At 41.3% G+C, this 19,260-nt stretch overlaps 1 non-coding gene across 1 annotated transcript; it reads left to right on the forward strand.

Annotated features, from left to right (window-relative positions):
- The first annotated feature begins 18,952 nt into the window (after window positions 1–18,952).
- LOC148552939 (small nucleolar RNA R71) lies at window positions 18,953–19,060 on the forward strand. The gene has a single exon (XR_015893677.1). It is a non-coding gene; the product is annotated as a small nucleolar RNA R71 (small nucleolar RNA).
- Window positions 19,061–19,260: the final 200 nt, after the last annotated feature.

A 19,260-nucleotide genomic window follows, 5' to 3' on the forward strand; every position in this document is an offset into this window, starting at 1 on the left:
CTACTCTTCTCTAATCATGCTTTCTAAACTTTGTTCTTCACCTAACTAATCAACAATATTTAATGTACCAATGCAAACATCATGAGGTCTTTTCAAGGTTGTAATGGGGCTAAGGTAAGGGTAAGGGTATGCATATGGCTAAGTGAGCTATAAATTGAATCCTTGACTAACCTAAGCTCTTACCTAACATACATACTCTTATATGCTTTAAATTCATGCCTAGCTACCCGTAATTCCCCACTTTCACATTCCATACTCATGTATTAACTTTTTCTCTTAACTTGTATTACATATGCATTGATTTTTCATTAACTTAACATTGGGTAATTTTGTCCCCTTATTTAATTACTTAATTACTTGAATATTTTTGGATTTTCTCTCTTTTTTTAATTAAATAAAATAAACATAACATTATCAATGCACATGGATTTTCAATTTTTCTAGTTTCACATGAGTAGGCACCCAAATTTCCAACATTTTATCATGACATATTCCCTTATTAACCAATGTTCCCATAGTTTCCCACACTTTAATTGATACACATTTTCTATCTTAAGCTAACCAAAGATTCAATTTGGGGTAATTAATTTGTTTTTCTACTTAAGGCTAGTAATGTGGTAATAATACAGAACAAATAGGATTTAAAAGGCTCAAAGTGGCTAACAAAGGTAAATGGAAGGGTAGGCTATTTGGGGTAAGTGAGTTAAAACAATTAATGGCCTTAATCATATGCATGCATATAACACATTAAACATTGGACATATAGGATGAAACAAAATAAAGATTACAATCATAGAGAAGTGAACACACAAGAATAAAATATTTATGGTTAAATAATGTAACCATGTAATTAGGCTCAAAATCTTATGAGTTGTGTATTCTTAGCTTTTAAACTATGTTCCAATTACAACTTCAAACAAATTTAACACCAAAGTTTTGATTTAAATTAATACAATTTTTCAGAAATAGAGTCTTAAAAAGAAACTTATTATAATTCAACCAAATAGAACATGCATGCAACTAATTATTACTATGCAATCTATCCTAAAGAAAAACTAACTAAATATTCTATTTTATTGGTGTTTAGGGAAGAGAAATTACCTCCGGAAGTCAGGTACTGACTGACCTCCCCACACTTAAGGCTTTGCACCATCCTCGGTGCCTTCTGTCAGGAACAAAGGGGTGCTGGTAGCAGCATCTCCACCATCGGGACCGTCATGGTTCCCTGTGCTGGTAAATGAAGGAGATTCTGGGGTGTCTAGGTCTTCTTTAGGTGGGTGGTTACCAACAAGTAGCTCCTTGAGGTATGTAAATCTGCGCTTGTTATGGCGCTCTCTTTGCTTTCCTTTTCGGTCAAGCCGGTCTAGCCTCTCAAGTATCTGATGGAGCAGTTGGTTTGTTGAAGGTGCTTGTGGTGTGGAAGAAGAAGGGATATCTTCTGTTGGTTCTGTGCTCTGGTTGATAGTGGCTGCTGGAGGTCTGATATACTTCCCGTTAGGGACGTATTGATCATCTCGTGGAATCATGGCCTTGGTGTCCCCAGCTCTATTAGAGACTCCGGCTATTGAGACTAGGTCTAAAAACAAGGCCGGGAAGGGTAGGTTGCCCGCAATTTGTACGTGTCCCATAGCATGCCGAATGTATCTTGGTAAATTGAGGTGCTGGTCTGTAAGGATATACCAGAGTAGAACAGCCATGTCTGCAGTGAAGGAGGACTCGTGAGTGCTCGGAAAGACGTAATGGGACATAATTTGTGCCCATACTCGAGCCTCCAAGATAAGTGCTGAATCCGATATGCCCTTAGGTTGGGATCGATGGTATCCGTAGATCCATCTGCTGCCAGTTTGTGCTATAACTCTGAGAATGGCGTCCCAGTCAAATTGGTATATCTGGTGCTTGAGTGAAGCTTCTTGAAATGCATCCAATCCTTCGGGAGCAGGGGGAAGATCTAAAGCTTGTTGAATGACCTCTTCAGTTATGGGGATTTGCTTCTGACAGACATAGACAGACTGCATGGTTGGCATGTGAAAATTGGAGTAGAATTCAACTATCCATAATAGATTAACCTACCGCGGATGTCTCTATAGGAATCCCCATTGTCTTCGCTCAATGCGGAGCTCAACAATTTCAGCAATGTTGGTCGGAAGGATAAGAAGATACTCATTGTTATAATTCCTTTCAGCCAGAATTGGAAACATCTGCTCACAGTAGCGGTTAGTGAACCACGCAGTGTCCTTTGCTGGAAAGGTTTCTCTTTTTCATCGACCTTGATGATCCTCTTGATTCATTTTGTTGAGGGTTTCACCGCTGTTAAAGATGGTTCCGCCACTAATGCTCTTTTTGTTGCTCTCCTTGCTGGTGGTTTAGGAGTAGCTTTCTCTTTACCTTTCTTGGTAGCCATCCTGAAAAAGGAAAAAAAAGTAATATGTAAAGCTAAGGGTTCGAGCAAAGGAGCGAATATTATGGGTGATAAGCAATGCACGGTAAAGAAGGATGTCGTTAACACATGGTCTAGACTACATGTGAAAAGTTCATCAAAGGTAATATAGCAAGTGCATGTCATGGCAATTAAATGCAAGATGTTTATTGGCATGCCGGCAAAGGCATGAGTAGCATAGATTAAGCATTCAATGTCCAAGTTAGATTACCAACCCTTTCAAACTAACAAAATCTGTTTGTATTGACAATTATATTTAAATAATAAAATATAAAAGGGGTTTTGTGAAAAAAAAAAACAGGTATTAGAGTAGTAAAATAGAGTAATTTAAAATAATGCACAATGCCATACGGACTTTTTCACAAACACATAGCATGCATGGTAAATATGTTATTGAAAGTAGTAAATTGAACATGCAAGCAATCCTTTAAGAAGTAATATTAATTGTCAAACAATTCTACAATAATTCACAAGCAAAATATAGAAGTAAATAATCACCTAATTAAATTTCTAACACCAATTAATGGAAAAAAGAAAGAGAAAGAAAAGAAAAAATATATAATGAAAGTAAAAAGAAAAAGGAAAAGAAAACATAAACATAAATAAAAGTAATAATGGAAAAGTAAAAAGAAAGAAGGAAAAGAACCTTTAGAATGGATGTGAAAAATAAGGGAGGAGAAAGTAAAAAGTGAGAAAGAATAGAGAAAGAAGAATGGGGAAGAAAGAAATAAGAAGGGAAAATAAAAATTAGGATTTGGGGAAGAAAAGATATGATATTTGGCTGATCTGGATAAGCTGTGTGCTGCATGTGACGCGGACGCGTGAGTCACGCGGTCGTATGGTGTGCGATGTTTTTCAAGTGACGCGAACGCGTGGGTCACGCGGACGCGTGACTTGATTTGTGCTAGTGGCGCTAGAGAAGCCTCGCGTTCACACGACTCTCTGTTTCAAACTCATTTTGCCAAAATTTAGGGTGACGCGTTCGCGTGGGTGACGCGATCGCGTGAATGGCCATATTTTGGAAACGACGCGGACGCGTGAGGCACGCGGATGCGTGATAGGGCTGGTGCTTCCAGCATCATTCCAGCCCCACTCCATCGTAACTTGCTGCCATACACCTCTTTTACGTCGATTTTTAGGGGCACGCGTTCGCGTGGGTGACGCGGACGCGTGGGGAGGCTAATTTTCAAAATGACGCGGCCGCGTCAGCGACGCAGTCGCGTGGGCATGTTTGTGCCTAAGGCACGCCTCCAGCCACACTTTCGCGTGACTTTCTGTTCAATTTTCTTTTCTTCAGAACGCAACTATGACGCGGACGCGTCAGCGACGCTTACGCGTCGCGTGCATTTTTTTTTATAAATATAAAATACGAATGCAAATAAGAATGCAGGCTATATGAAGAACTTATAAGAAGAGTCATTAACACCATAAAAATGAAAATAAAAATAAAGTGAAATAAATCTAAGACTGAGACGGAACGATCATACCGTGGTGGGTTGTCTTCCACCTAGAACTTTGCTTTTATGTCCTTAAGTTGGATGCTCTTCAGACTCATTCTGCTTCTGTTGGTGGGTCTTCCAAGAGGAAGACCTCTAGTTCTTTGTGATCCTTCGTCTTCTCACCATGATAGAGCTTCAGGCGATGTCCATTGACCTTTAGAAATATGGAGCTAGAAGGATGACGTAGGTAAAAAACTCCGTATGGCTCTGCCTTCTCTACTCTATATGGACCTTCCCATCTTGATCTCAGTTTACCTGGCATAAGCCTCAGTCTGGAGTTATAAAGAAGAACTAACTCCCCTGGTCTAAATTCTCTCCTTTTATGTGCTTGTCATGGACAGCCTTCATCTTTTGTTTGTATCTCCTGGAGTTGTCATATGCTTCTAGGCGAAGGTTCTCCAGTTCTGCTAGTTGCAGCTTTCTTTCATCACCAGCTTCCTCAAAATTCATGTTGCGCTCCCTCACAGCCCAGAAAGCCTTGTGTTCCACCTCTACTAGAAGGTGGCAAGCCTTTCCGTATACTAAGCGGAAGGGGCTCATCCTAATGGGTGTTTTGTACGCTGTTCTATATGCCCAGAGTGCATCTTGTAGCCTGGCACTCCAGTCCTTCCTTTGAGGTTTTACTATCTTCTCCAAAATGCATTTAATCTCTCTGTTAGAGACTTCGACTTGCCCATTGGTCTGGGGATGGTAATTTGTTGCTATTTTGTGAATTATCCCATGCTTCTTGAGTAATCCTGTCAGTCTCCTGTTACAAAAGTGGGTGCCTTGATCACTCACGATTGCTCGTGGTGATCCAAAGCAACAAATAATATGGTTTCTAACAAAGGAAACGACAGTGTTAGCTCATCAGTACGGGTGGGAATTGCTTCCACCCATTTAGAAACATCATCTATGGCTAACAGTATATAAATGTAACCATTAGAATTTGGAAATGGACCCATGAAGTCAATGCCCCAAACATAAAAAATTTCACAGAAAAGCATAATCTGTTGAGGCATCTCATTCCTCTTGGATATATTACCAAACCTTTGGCAAGGGGAACAAGATTTACAAAATTCAGCAGCGTCTTTAAAAAGAGTAGGCCACCAGAATCCACAGTCTAGAATTTTTCTAGCTGTTCTTTGAGGGCCAAAATGTCCTCCACTCTCAGATGAGTGGCAGGCCTCTAAAATGGACTGGAATTCTGATTGAGGCACACACCGTCTAATTACCTGGTCAGCACCACACCTCCATAAATATGGATCATCCTATATATAATATTTGGAGTCACTTTTCATCTTGTCTCTTTGATGCTTAGTAAAATTTGGAGGAAAAGTGTGGCTAACTAGATAATTGGCTACAGGTGCATACCAAGGAACTTCTTCAGATACTACATGTAAGCTATCAAATGGGAAATTATCATTTATAGGAGTGGAGTCATCCTTAATGTGCTCAAGGTGACTCAAGTGGTCTGCCACTAAATTCTAGTTACCACTCCTATCCTTAATTTCTAAATCAAATTCTTGCAGTAGCAGTATCCAACGTATTAGCCTTGGTTTGGACTCCTTTTTAGCTAGTAAATATTTTAGAGCTTCATGGTTTGAGTACACTACTACTTTAGTACCAAGTAAATAGGCTCGGAATTTATCCAGAGCAAAAACAATAGTAAGACGCTCTTTTTCAGTAGTAGCGTAATTAGATTGAGCAGCATCTAAAGTCTTAGATGCATAGGCAATTACAAAAGGATCCTTACCTTCGCGCTGAGCCAGCGCCGCTTCTACTACATGGTTGGAAGCATCACACATAATTTCAAATGGCTAGCTCCAGTTTGGTCCTCTCACAATTGGAGTTTGAGTCAGGGCGATCTTCAGCTTATCAAATGCTTGCTTACAATCCTCACTGAACTCGAACTAAATATCTTTCTGCAGCAATCTGGATAAAGGCAATGCTACCTTACTAAAGTCCTTAATGAATCTCCTGTAAAAACCTGCATGGCCAAGGAACGAACGGACTTCCCTCACGGAGGAGGGGTAAGGTAAACTAGAAATAACATCCACCTTTGCTGGATCTACAGAAATGCCAGTATTAGACACAACATGTCCTAGTACAATTCCTTGTTTTACCATAAAATGACATTTTTCAAAATTTAATACAAGGTTTGAACTAACACATCTGCCTAACACTCTAGATAAACTATCCAAGCAAAGGCTAAATGAATCACCATATACGCTAAAATCATCTATAAAAACCTCCATACAGTTCTCAATGAGATCAGAGAAAAGACTCATCATGCACCTTTGGAAAGTTGCTGGTGCATTGCATAAGCCAAAGGGCATTCTCTTATAAGCATAAGTCCCAAAAGGACATGTAAAAGTAGTCTTTTCCTGATCTTCAGGAGCTATATAAATTTGAAAGTAGTCTGTATAACCATCTAAAAAGCAGTAATGGGATTTACCTGACAGGCGATCAAGCATCTGATCAATGAATGGCAAGGGGTAATGATCCTTACGAGTGGCTTGGTTGAGACGCCTATAATCAATGCAAACTCTCCATGAATTCTGCACTCTAGTTGTCAGGAGCTCTCCATGCTCATTTCTTATTGTTATGACTCCAGACTTCTTGGGCACCACTTGTACTGGACTGACTGATAAACCCATATTTCACGAGATCTTTTGTGCTTAATTGGAATGATTTATTCAACTCTTCACCTACTTATTCACATTAATTGCATGGTTTTAATTTCCCTTCCTTATTATGTCATATTGTGAAAAACATGTTTCCTAAGCTTTAAAAAAAATTAATTATTTTAATTACCTTTATTTCCATTCGATGCCGTGATTAGTGTGTTGAGTAGCTTCAGGTTTCCTAAGGCTGAATGATTTAAAGGATGAAAAAGGAAACATACAAAAATGGAAGGAGAAGGCAAAACGGAGCTTTAAGGAAACTGGTATCCACGCGATCGCATAGACGATGCGATCGCGTGCCAGAAGCAAAGAAGCAGCGACGCGGCCGCATGACTAACGCGACCGCGCGCCTTGAGTAGAACACTCACGACGCGGACGCGTGACTGACGCGACCGCGTGGAAAGGAAAAGCTCCAGATGACGCGACCGCATGACCCACGCGGACGCGTGACAGAGGCCACGTATCAGAATTTACAGAATACGCCCCCAGCAAATTCTGAAGCCCTTTTTGGCCCAGATCCAAGTACAGACAGCATAGACCAGAGGTTATAAAGTGTGGGAATGCACCCATTCAAAGGGAGCTCGCATAATTTTAGTTTTCAATGATTTAGATTTAGTTGAGAGGGAGATCTTCTCCTCTCTCTCTTTTAGGATTTAGGATTTCTTCTTGTTTTAAAGAGTGACTCTTAATCCAAGTTTTATTTTTCTTTGTTTTAAACTTCCCTTTTACTCTATTTATTTATTTCAGTATCTGAGTTGGCTATTTACCTTTATAATTGGATCTATGAATTCTTTCATGTTACAGACAGTTATTTGAATTAATGATATTTGAGGTATTTTCAGTTTATGATTGTTCTCTTTGATTTAAGTTATCATTGCTTCCCATCTAAGGACGTTTTTATTATTTCAGCAATTTTACTTTTTTTCCCCTTTTAGTCCTGGTTAAGAATTCAATAACTCAATAGTTATTAAACTCAACATAATTGATAATCGTTATCTTGCTAATTGAGCTAAACTTAAATTATCCCAACCTTTTCTTAGGAAATAATTAGGATTCAAAGGTCAATTTAATTAGTCCCTTGACTTTCCTTTGCCTTGGTAAAGGTTGACCAAGTGGAGTTTAGATTCAACTTTCATTATAGTTGAGAGAGATAACTAAGTTGGACCTCTAATTTCCCTTATCTTGCCAAAAGTTGTTTTACAGTTATTATTTATTTTTAATTGCCATTTAATTCACTCGTCATTTAAATTACTTGCTTCTCACCTTCTAAACCCCGATTACAACCTTTATAACCAATAATAAGAACATACTTCCTCGCAGTTCCTTGAGAAGACGACCCGAGGTTTGAATACTCGGTTAACAATTTTTAAGGGGTTTGTTACTTGTGACACCCAAAACGTTTGTATGAAAGGACTTTTGAAGGTTTAGAAACTATACTTGCAACGAGGATTTATCTGTAAATTTCTAGACCACGCAAAAGTTCTCTCATCAAAATGGCGCCGTTGCCGGGGAACTGCTAACGTGTGCCTTATTATTGGTTATTGTAAATATTTTTCTTTTGCTTGTTTATTTATTTTTGTTTTTCCTTTTTATCTTTATTTGCTACTATGAACTCTCACCCCTCTCGCTTTGAGTTTGGTTCTAATATTGTTAAAGAAAATAGAAGTTACAGCAGGAATGTGCATCAAGGTTAGACCAATCAAGGATGGATGGAACCAAGAGGATCTAATCAACCCTTTTGGCAGCAACACCCTCCGAGATATCCTGGACAAAGACCATTCTACCGTGCATACCCAGCTGAAAGACATGGTGGACAACCTTGTAACTACCAACAAGCTCCACCCCGTGCATATGAACCATCCTTTCAACATAACCTCGAACCACCACACTCACAAGCTTTTCTTCACCATTTGCCATCATATGATCCTTCCTTACCCCAATACCAATCCAATCGTTCCCAATCATCACCAGTTTCCTTTGTATCATGTCCAAGTCTGGCAAACTGCGAAGCAGAGGATCGCCTAAAAGAAACAGTAATTAAATTTCAAACAACCATTCAACAACTGGAGCAAGCACTAATTCAATGGGCCACTAGGCGCTCAAATATACAAGGATCAACCACAGCTCTATGTGGATAGCCCGATAAAGAGTGTAGCATGAAAGAAATACTAGAGACTCCAGTGGACAAGACAGAGAATGAATTCGTACTAGAACAAGTGGAAGAAGCTGTCATTATTCAAGAAGAAGAGTTGGTTGAAGATCTAGGAGATGCTGAACTTCCTTGGGAATCCAGAATTGAGGAAAACTCCGTCCAAGATGCTACGGTTGATGCTAAGGAGGATACCGTACAATCTCCAAGGCAATTCGTTTACGAAGAATCAGACGGAATAATCCAAGAAGCAAATTTCCTTGATGATGATAGTCACAAGTCTAGTTCTCCTAGTGATGAACTTGCGTCCGCAAGTGAATTCTTTGAAATCGAAGAATTTTCTCCAAGTGAATATGAAGATGATGCGGAGGTAGATTTCTCTCAACCTCCAATCTATGACTCGAGTGATGAGGAAGACATAGAAGACTTTGACCAGGATACAGATACAATTGAAGATCTTTGCAAGGAAGTGGAAGAATTCACAGAAGAGCACAAGGAAACGGAACTTGCAGAACCACCAAAAACACTTATCCCAAGGCCATTACCACCTAATACAAGCTTCTAGTGGGTACAATCCTTAACTTATAATTTTACTTATTCACTTGAATATGGTTTGCTTGAAACAGATGGCCAACTTAGAGCTCTCTGCGGCTTTAAGAGTAAAAGGGAATTGGCTCGTACTCAGAGCTGGTGCACCAGGTTCAATAAGGTTCCACACTTCACCTCAAAGTACACGAATTAGTATCATGCTCAATTGCATGGATCACGGAGAACGTTTGGTCACCACGGTGAGATTCTACTTTTTAACCCACCCGAATGGAAACTTACAAATCAAAACGGAGGCGGATCTAAAAACACAGCTTGGAATCATGGATTATATTCTGACATTCGTCATCCTGGGAGGCTGAATATCTGTTTGAAGCTGCTCAGAAGCTTTACATGCCTAGTTTGGGACCCCGGAGGCTATTGGCATTCCAAGCACTGGTGGAAATTTTTGGACGAATTTAAACATAAGCCACCATAACAGGATACTCTTCCAATGTCCAACTTAAGGACTTTAACTAAAAGTGCTAGGTGGGAGACAACCCACCATGGTATGGTCGCTTCTTTCTCAATCTATTTCTTGTTTATTGTTTTCAATTTACCCTTTTTTTTTTATTTTAACATTAACCTGGAATCATGCATAGCATTCATGTTAATCACTGCATCCTCCATTTTTCAGTTAAAAAAAAAAGGGGTTGCACGACGCGACCGCATGCCCCATGCGATCGTGTCATATCGCGAAAAACACCACCCATGCGACCGCATGACCCACGCGGCCGCGTGATATATATATCAGCGTAAGGATCCAACGAACAGAAAGTTGGGCTGGAATCGTGCGGCTCTTGTGCGTTTCGCACAAATTGGCCCACGCGATCGCATGCCCCATGCGATCGCGTCACTTACCCAATACGAATCCCACGCGACCGCGTGAGCGACGCGATCGCGTCACATGGATTGCATATCACCCCAAAAGGAGACAGAGAGTTGCGCTGAAATGGCGCTGGAGTCGTGCGTTTAGCACGAATTCCAGCGACGCGATCGCGCGACCCACGCGATCGCGTCACCCCTCTTTCCCCCCTCTCATGCGATCGCGCGACCCACGCAATCGCGTCCCCCCATTTTCACCCCAACCACGCGACCCCGTGCCCCACGCGGCCGCGTGGATTCAAAAATATAACCCCCCAGCCACGCGAACCCTATTAGTCGCGCAGCCCCCCTTCACCCCCAACCCTCTTCTCCTTCTCTATTCTTCTTCCCCCAGCCACCGCCAGCCAGCCACCACGCCACCACCCCGACGCCGCCGCCGCCCAGACGCCGCCGCCGTACCACCCCCTCCCCTTCTCTCTTCTTCCTTCTTCCTCTCTCCTCCCCTCTCCACCACAGCCACCTCTGCGAGCACCGCCCAGCCACCGCCGCCCATCCAGCCGTGCCCCCCTCTCCGCCACCCACCCCCTTCAGCCAACAACAACCACCGCCCTCCCTTCCCCTATCATCTTCCTCTCTCACTAACCCTAATACCTCCCTCCGCCACTGCCCCCTCAGCCGCCACCGCGACGCCGTACACCACCACCGCGCCGAATGCCGCCGCAGCCACCTTCTTCCCTGTTCCACCCCTTCCGCTTACCAGGTTCCGCAACACGCAACCCTTTTTATCCGTTCGTCACTTTTCTGTATTTTTTTATTCTGTTTATGTTCATGATTAGGATAGCTAGACTTGCATGTTGTAGTGGATTTTTAGGTTGTTAGGTAGCTTAGGCTGTGGTTAGTGGATCTAGGTCTGTTTACTTGCACTGTTCTTACTTCTGTTTTATCCTATGTGCAAACCTGTTGCTGCTATAATCATGATTCATATGCTGCTTTCTTTTATGTTGCTGGTGTTTACATTGAGTTTTTATGTTTATTTTATATCTATGTACATGCAGCTTGCTTTCTTTTAATTCATATGAACTGATATGATTGCTGTTTATTTTCCGGGACAATCCAATTTTAGCCGGAATTCTGTCCAAATTTTTTGAAAATTGTTTTCATTCTTGTTTTGGTTTGGCAACTCTATTTTACTCTGCTTCCCCCAAACTATTTCATGAATGCTAGGGCCACTTTCTTATCCTCTTTGATTTCCTGGTTCATAACCTACATTTGTGATACACTGATTCCAATTTCTGATTTCTTTATTTATATTCGAATCAGCATCACCCTGTTTTCTTTATTCGATTATGAGTACTTCTATTCTTACCTGTGAATCCTTGTTATATGGAATTTTTTCTATGCCACTTACTTTCCTAACTCACTAATTTTAATTTACTAATTTCTTTTTACCATACTAACCCTCTTGATCTCTTTTCTGATCACTTTCACTTCCTCTAACTTTCTCACTATGGCATATTGATTTTTTTTCTTTCCATTTAACATTAATTCAATCACATTTCAATTACTCATTTTTCTTATTCTATTTCTCCCTTACCGCTTTGAGTTTCCTTTGTTTAAATTGCCTATTTGCTTTCCTATTTTATCCATTTCCTGGTTTTCTGTTTTTCAGGATGTCTGCCTCACAAAGGAAAGGCAAAGGCAAGGCTACTGGCAAGCGCAAGAGAGGAGATTCCTCCCAGTCCATCATTGCTCTAATGCACAATCCCTTACCCAAGATGCATTGACCTCAGTCAGGTTTCTCTCCAAGAAGAACCAGCCTCTTTGTTTGATTTGCTCAGAGGTGTATTACTGGAGTTCTTCTGGGATTTTCAAAGTCCGCTCCAGGTACAGGTTCTTGGAGGTTGCAAACACCGGATATTTTAGCTCACAGTATCGGTTTGCAAATCTAAGGGGATCAGTGGCAAGGAGTAGCTGGTCAGCCTTCTCCTGCGGGGTAAAGTGTTTCTCTCGCCAGGAGTCATCGTGCATGATATCCAGGATGGACATAGAGGATTCTCCTCTTTTACGTTTGCCAGTAGTTGCCATTGCTTTTCCTTTTCTTTGGCTGGCAGACATCCTGAAAAATAAAAAACCAGGATATAATAAAATCAGGAAAACAAATAGGCAAATAATTAAAAGAAACACAAAGTGGCAAAGGAGCAATAGAAGAAGAAATTGAGTTAAGTAAATTTGCATTAAGGATTGTATTGGAGTGAAATGTCCGAAAAGAAGAATTCACAATCCAAAATGTAATGAAAGTCATGTTAATTAGAAAAATTAACATTATGCCTTGATTAGAAGGTTAAAAGAAAGTGAAAAACCAGAAGAGATGTTTTGAAAGGTTAGGTTGGTTAGAATTGAAAAAGAGTTTAGGAAGTTAAAATTAGGGAGTTAGTAAAAAGTGATTCAAAGAAAGTGGCATAATGATCATATTCCAAGTAATAGGCATTCACAATGAGAAGATATAGGTAACTCATATCCAAACAAGGAAATTAGGTTGATGATGATTCAGATAGATATAGAAATAGAAAAAATTGGAATCTAATAATCAAAAATGTAGATTAAGAACCAGGAAATCAAAAAGGATAAGAAAGCTTGCCCTGGCATTCATGAATTGGTTTGGTAAAAGCAGAGTGAAGCAGAATTTAAAAGTGCTAAAACCAAAACATGAATGAAGGCAGAATAGTTTTACAGAAAATTAGACAGCATTCCGGCTAAAATTGGATTGTCCCGGAAAATAAACAGCAGTCATAAGAGTTCATATGAGTTAAAAATATAGCTGCAGTTACATATAAGGAATATGAACATGGAAAAGCAGTGTAAAGAGCAGCATGAACAAGAAATTACAGCATATGAACAATACTAACAGTAACAGCAGAATTGCGAAAAGTAGAAAACAAGAAACACAAACAGCACAATTAATCAGGCCTAAATCCACTAACCACATCCTAGGCTACCTAACAACCTAAAATCCACTACAACATGCATATCTAACTAGCCTAAATATGAACATAAATAGAAAAATATGAATTAACTACGAATGGATAGAAGGGTGGTGTTTGTCAGAACCTGGTAGGCGAATTAAGGAGAGTGGGGCAGAGAGGTGGCTGGGGGATGGTGGCGGTGGAGGCTGGCGCGGTGGTTGGCGGTGGTGCGGCGGCGGCGGGTGTTGTTCGGAGGCAGGGGCTTCGGGAAGGGTAATGGGGTAGAGGGGAGAGAAAGGGAAGGAAGGGAAGGGGGCGTGGGTGGCGGATGGAGGGGGGCGCGGTTGGGACAGGGCGGCGGCGGTGGGTGGTGGTCGCGGAGGGGGGCAGTGGCGGTGGAGGGAGGAGAAAGAAGGAAGAAGAAGAAAGAAGGGGAAGGAGGAAGGGGGTGGCGTGGCGGCGGGGTCTGGGTGGTTGACGGGATGGCGGCGGTTGGTGATGGTGGCTGGGTGGTGGTTGGGTGGTTGGAGAAGAAGAGAGGAAGGAGAAGGGGTTGGGGGGACGCAAATGGTAGGGTTCGCGTGACTGGGGGGGTTATAAATTTGAATCCACGCGATCGCGTGGGGCACGCGGTCGCATGGTTGGGCTGAAATGGTGGTTGACGCGATCGCGTGAGTGGCGCGATCGCATGGAATAGCTAAAAGAGTGAATGACGCGATCGCCTGGGGCATGCGATCGCGTCGCTAGAACTTGTGCTAAACGCACGATTCCAGCGTCGTTTCAGCGCAACTCTCTGTCTCCTTTTGGGATGTTGTGTAATCCATGCGACGCGATCACGTCGCTCACGCTGTTGCGTGGGATTGATGTTGTTAAAGTGACGCGATCGCGTGGGCGTTTTGTGCAAAATGCACAATGGCCGCACGATTCCAGCCTAACTTTCTGGACGTTGGATGTTTACGCCGATCTCCAGATCACGCGGCCGCGTGAATGATGCGGACGCGTGGGAAGTGTTTTTGCAACTTGACGCGATCGCATGAATGATGCGGTCGCGTCGCACACCTTTTTTTTAACTGGTATGCAATTATGCAGTATGCAATGCGAATGAAGAATATTCAGGTTCAATTGAAAAGGAAATAAAAATAAATAACATGAAATAAAACTGAAAAATAAGCGACCATACCATAGTGGGTTGTCTCCCACCTAGTACTTTTAGATAAAGTCCTTAAGTTGGACATTGGATGAGCTTCCTGCTATGGCAGTTTATGCTTAAACTCGTCCATAAATCTCCACCAATGCTTGGAATGCCAATAGCCTCCGAGGTCCCAAACTAGGCATGTAAAGCTTCTGAGCAGCTTCAAATAGATTCTTAGGCTCCCGGGGTGACGAATATCAGAATAGATTCCAGGATCCCAAACTTGGCTTTTAAATCCACCTTCGTCTTGATCTATATTGTTCCATCCTGGTGGTTTAGAAATTAGATTCTCACTAGAATAACCAAACGTTTTCCGAGATCCATTTGATAGATCATGATGCCAATCCGCACACTTCAAGTTGAAGCGTGGAACCTTATTGAACTTTGTGCACTAGCTCTGAGCACGAGCCATTTCCCTCTTACTCTTAAAGCCGCAGAGAGCTCTAAGCTGGCCATCTGTTTCAAGCAAACCATATTCAAGTGGAAAAATAAAGCTAAAGGTTAAGGATTGTACACACTTGAAGCTTGTATTGGGTGGTAATGGCCTTGGGATAGGTGGTTCCAGTGGTTCTGTGAGTTCTACTCCCTTGTGCTCTTCTGTGAAATTCTTCACTTCTTTGCAAGATTCTTCAAATGTATCCATGTCCTGATCAAATCCTTCTATGTCTTCCTTGTCACTTAAGTCATAAACTGGAGGTTGAGAGAAATCTACCTCCGTATCATCTTCATACTCGCTTGGGGAAGATTCTTCGATCTCAGAGAATTCACTCGCGGATGCAAGTTCATTACTTGGGGATTGTACACTATCCTCCTTAGCATCAGTTGTAATGTCCTTGACAGAATTCTCCACAGCTCTGGGTTCCCATGGAAGTTCAGCGTCTCCTAAGTCTTCAACCAACTCTTCTTCTTATATAATGACAGCTTCCTCTACTTGTTCTAGTACGAAGTCATGCTCTGTCTTGTCCACTGGTGTTTCTAATATCTCCTTCATGCTACGCCCTTCATTAGATTGTCCACATGGGGCTCTGAGAGGCCCTTGAATGTTCGAACGTCTAGAAGATAATTGACTTATTGCTTGCTCCAATTGATGAAGGGTTGTTTGAAGTTGATCTACTGTTCCCTTGAGGCAAACTTCTGATTCTCGGGGTGATGGATTTGGACGTGGTACATTGGGAAGTGGTGGTGTTTGGGAGTAATTGGATTGGAATTGGGGTAAATGAGGATCATATGGTGGCGAATGGTGAAAAGGAGCTTGTGAGTGTGGTGGTTCAAGGTTGTGTTGAGAGGATGGCCTATAAGCATAGGGTAGGGCTTGTTGGTAACTACAAGGTTGTCCACCATGTCTATTGTCTTGGTATGCATTGTAGAATGGTCTTTGTCCATGATATCTTGGAGGGTGTTGCTACATAAAAGGTTGATCAGATCCTCTTGGCTCCATCCATCTTTGATTGCTTTGACCTTGATGCATGTTCCTGTTATAACTTTCAGTCCTTTCAACAATATTAGAACCAAACTCAAAGCGAGAGGGGTAAGAATTCATAGTGACTAATAAAAATAAAAGGGAAAAATAAAAACAAATAGACAAGTAAAATAAAAATATTTACAATAACCAATAATAAGGCACACAGTTGCAGCTCCCCGGCAACGGCGCCATTTTGATGAGAGGAACTTTTGCGTTGTCTAGAAATTTGCAGATAAATCCTCGTTGCAAGTATAGTTTCTAAACCAACAAAATTCCTTTCAGACAAACGCTTTGGTTGTCACAAGTAACAAACCCCTTTAAAATTGATAACTGAGTATTTAAACCTCGGGTCGTCTTCTCAAGGAACTGCAGGGAAGTATGTTCTTATTATTGGTTATGAAGGTTGTAAATTGGGGTTTTGAAGATGAGGAACAAGTGATTTAAATTGCAATTAAAGTAAGTAAAAGACTGTAAATTAAATAAATAACTGTAAAACACACTTTTGGCAAGGTATGAGAAATTAGAAGTCATATCCTAGTTATCCTTATCAATGATGATGAAAATTGAATCTTAATTCCACTTAGTTAACCTTTGCTAGAGCAAAGGAAAGTCAAGTGACTAATTAGTTAGATCCTCAAATCCTAGTTAATCCCTAAGGAAAGATTGGGATTATTGAAGTTCAATTCAATTAGTAAAGATAGCGATTATCAATCATGTTGAGTTTGATAACTCCTGAGTTACTGATTTCTTAAACAAGACCAAAAGGGGAAAAGTAAATCTACTGAAATAAAAATATCTTCAGATTGGGGATAAAAGTAAGATAAATAAAGGAAAGCAATATTAAACTGAAATACCTCAAATAACATTAATTCAAAGAGTAATCTGTAACATAGAAGAATTCATAATTAAATTGAGAACAAAATAAAAAGGAATATTGAACCTGGCAAAGAGATAATCCAGAAAGCGAATAAAATCTTAAATCTAAATCCTAATCCTAAAGAGAGAGGAGAGAATCTCCCTCTCAAAACTAAATCTAAATCATGGAAAACTAACTAATTGGAGACTCTCCTTGAATGGATGCGTTCCCCCACTTCATAACCTCTGGTCTATGCCTTCTGGACTTGGATTTGGGCTAAAATGGGCTTCAGAAATTGCTATGAGCGTTTTCTGCAATTTCTGGTGCGTGGCCGCTGTCACGCATCCGCGTGAGTCACGCGGTCGCATCATTCGGAGTTTTTCTTGTCACGCGGTCGCTTCAGTCATGCGGCCGCGTCATATGTGTTCTGCTTGTGGCGCGCGATCGCGTCAGTCATGCGGTCGCGTCGCTGTTGATTCGCGCTGGCATGCGGCCGCGTCGCCCATGCGATCGCGTGGATGCCAGTTTCTTCAAAAACTCCATTTTGTGCTTTCCTTCCATTTTTGTATGTTTCCTTTCTATCCTTTAAGTCATTCCTGCCTTAGAAGATCTGAAACTACTCAACACACGAATCACAGCATCGAATGGAAATAAAGGGTAATCAAAATAATTATTTTTAAGCATAGAAAACATGTTTTTCACATACATCACATAATAAGGAAGGGAAAGTAAAACCATGCAATTAATATGAATAAGTGGGTGAAGGATTGAATAAATCACTCAAATTAAGCACAAGATATATCATAAAATATGGGTTTATCAGAGCCTCAAAGTATCATATATAGACAATGGCATTATACTAACACACGCTCCTAAATCGCACATGCAGTCAGAAAATATTACACCTCCTATGGTACAGTTAACCATACATGGACCTGGATCACTACATTTTTCAGGTATACCTCCAATTAAAGCAGATATAGAACTACCTAAAGGAATAGTTTCTAATTCATTAATTTTATCTTTATATATGCATAAATCTTTTAGAAACTTTGCATATTTAGGTACCTGCTGAATAACATCAAAAAAGGAAATAGTTACCTCAACCTTTTTGAATATTTCTACCATTTTGGGGTCAAGTTCCATCTGCTTTCCTGGCTTCCTTGCAAGTTGTGGGAATGGGATAGGAAGGGCGTTACTTGCAGCTTCTGCATCCTTTGGTGTTTCATTCTGTGGTTGAGCTGCTTCTCCTTCAACTATGTTTTGTACGTCCTCTTCCTCTTCAGCTTCTTCCACTTCCACCACATCCTCAGCTGGGACATGTTCTGGTGAGCTTGGCTCCTCCTGGTTCCTCTCTTGCAATGTGGTTCCGAACCTTAAAGTGATGGCATTGATGCCACCTTTAGGATTAGGTAGGGGTTGAGAAGGAATTCCACTGGAGCTTGAAGGTTGATTGGTGGAATTAGGTGATGAATCTAACTGGGAGACGAGAGCTTGTAAAGTGGCAGTCAGACCATTTAAAGTAGAGTTCAGCTGCGTTTGCATGTCTTGTTGTCCTTGTGCAAGAGAACGGAGCATCTCGTCATTTGGTGAGAAATTGGAATAAGTGATCTAAGGAGCCTGTTGTTGGTTGTGCTAGGGTCCTTGGGATTGTCTTAGGTGAGGTGCTTTGTAAGGTTGGTTCTGATTCTACTGTCTGTTGTTGTTATTGTTATTCCACCTCTGGTTTCCATTGTTATCTCTGCCTCCTCTGTTATAGTTTTCCCTCCAACTATGGTTAGAATTATCTCTCCAACCTTGGTTGGAGTTGTCCTGCCATCCGTGGTTATAGTTGCCACCTTGGTTATAGTTACCACCTTGTTGATTGTATCCTTGATTTGGGCGGTCATAGAAGTTGTGAGTGGCTGCCACAGTGTTGTCTTCCTGTTGGAGCTGTGGACATTCGTCAGTATAATGACTATAATCAGCACAGATCCCGCATACTCTTTGTGGAACCAACTGTTGGCTGTGTTGTGGTGGGAGAGGCTGAGCTTGTTGTGCTTGTTGTTGATTTAACTGCATCTGTTTCAGTAGGTTGGTCATTTCACATATACTCTAAGAGCAGTAGTTTCAACGCCAGAGGAAACCTCTGCAACAGCTTTTGAGTGGCTGCACCTCTGCCTGTGATTCCTAGTGGACTCAGCTAAGTCGTTGATCAGTTGCCATGCTTCATCTACGGTCCTGTACTTTTTCATAGAACCATTACTAGCACCATACAGTGTAGTCTTATCTTGGGGGTTCATGCCTTGAGTGAAGTAGCTGATCAACACTAGTCTGTCAATCATGTGATGGGGGCATACGTCTAGAAGGTTCTTAAAACGCTCTCAGTACTCACAGAGAGTCTCCGAGTCACCTTGAACAATGCAGGAGATCTCTTTTCTCAGTCTATCTGTGACTTCAGATGGAAAGTATTTTTCCAAAAATTCTCTCTTGAGCGTATCCCAGTTAGTAACAGTTGCTTCAGGTTGAGCGTAGTACCATTCCCTCGCCTTTCCCTCAAGAGAAAACGGGAAGGTGGTTAACAGAATAGAAGTTTCATCTGCACCATGACGCCTAACAGTAGAACAGGCAGTCTGGAAATCCCCAA

The sequence above is a fragment of the Arachis ipaensis genome, chromosome B7 (assembly GCF_059453495.1).
Source record: "Arachis ipaensis isolate K30076 ecotype BB chromosome B7, ASM5945349v1, whole genome shotgun sequence".
NCBI lineage: Eukaryota > Viridiplantae > Streptophyta > Magnoliopsida > Fabales > Fabaceae > Arachis > Arachis ipaensis.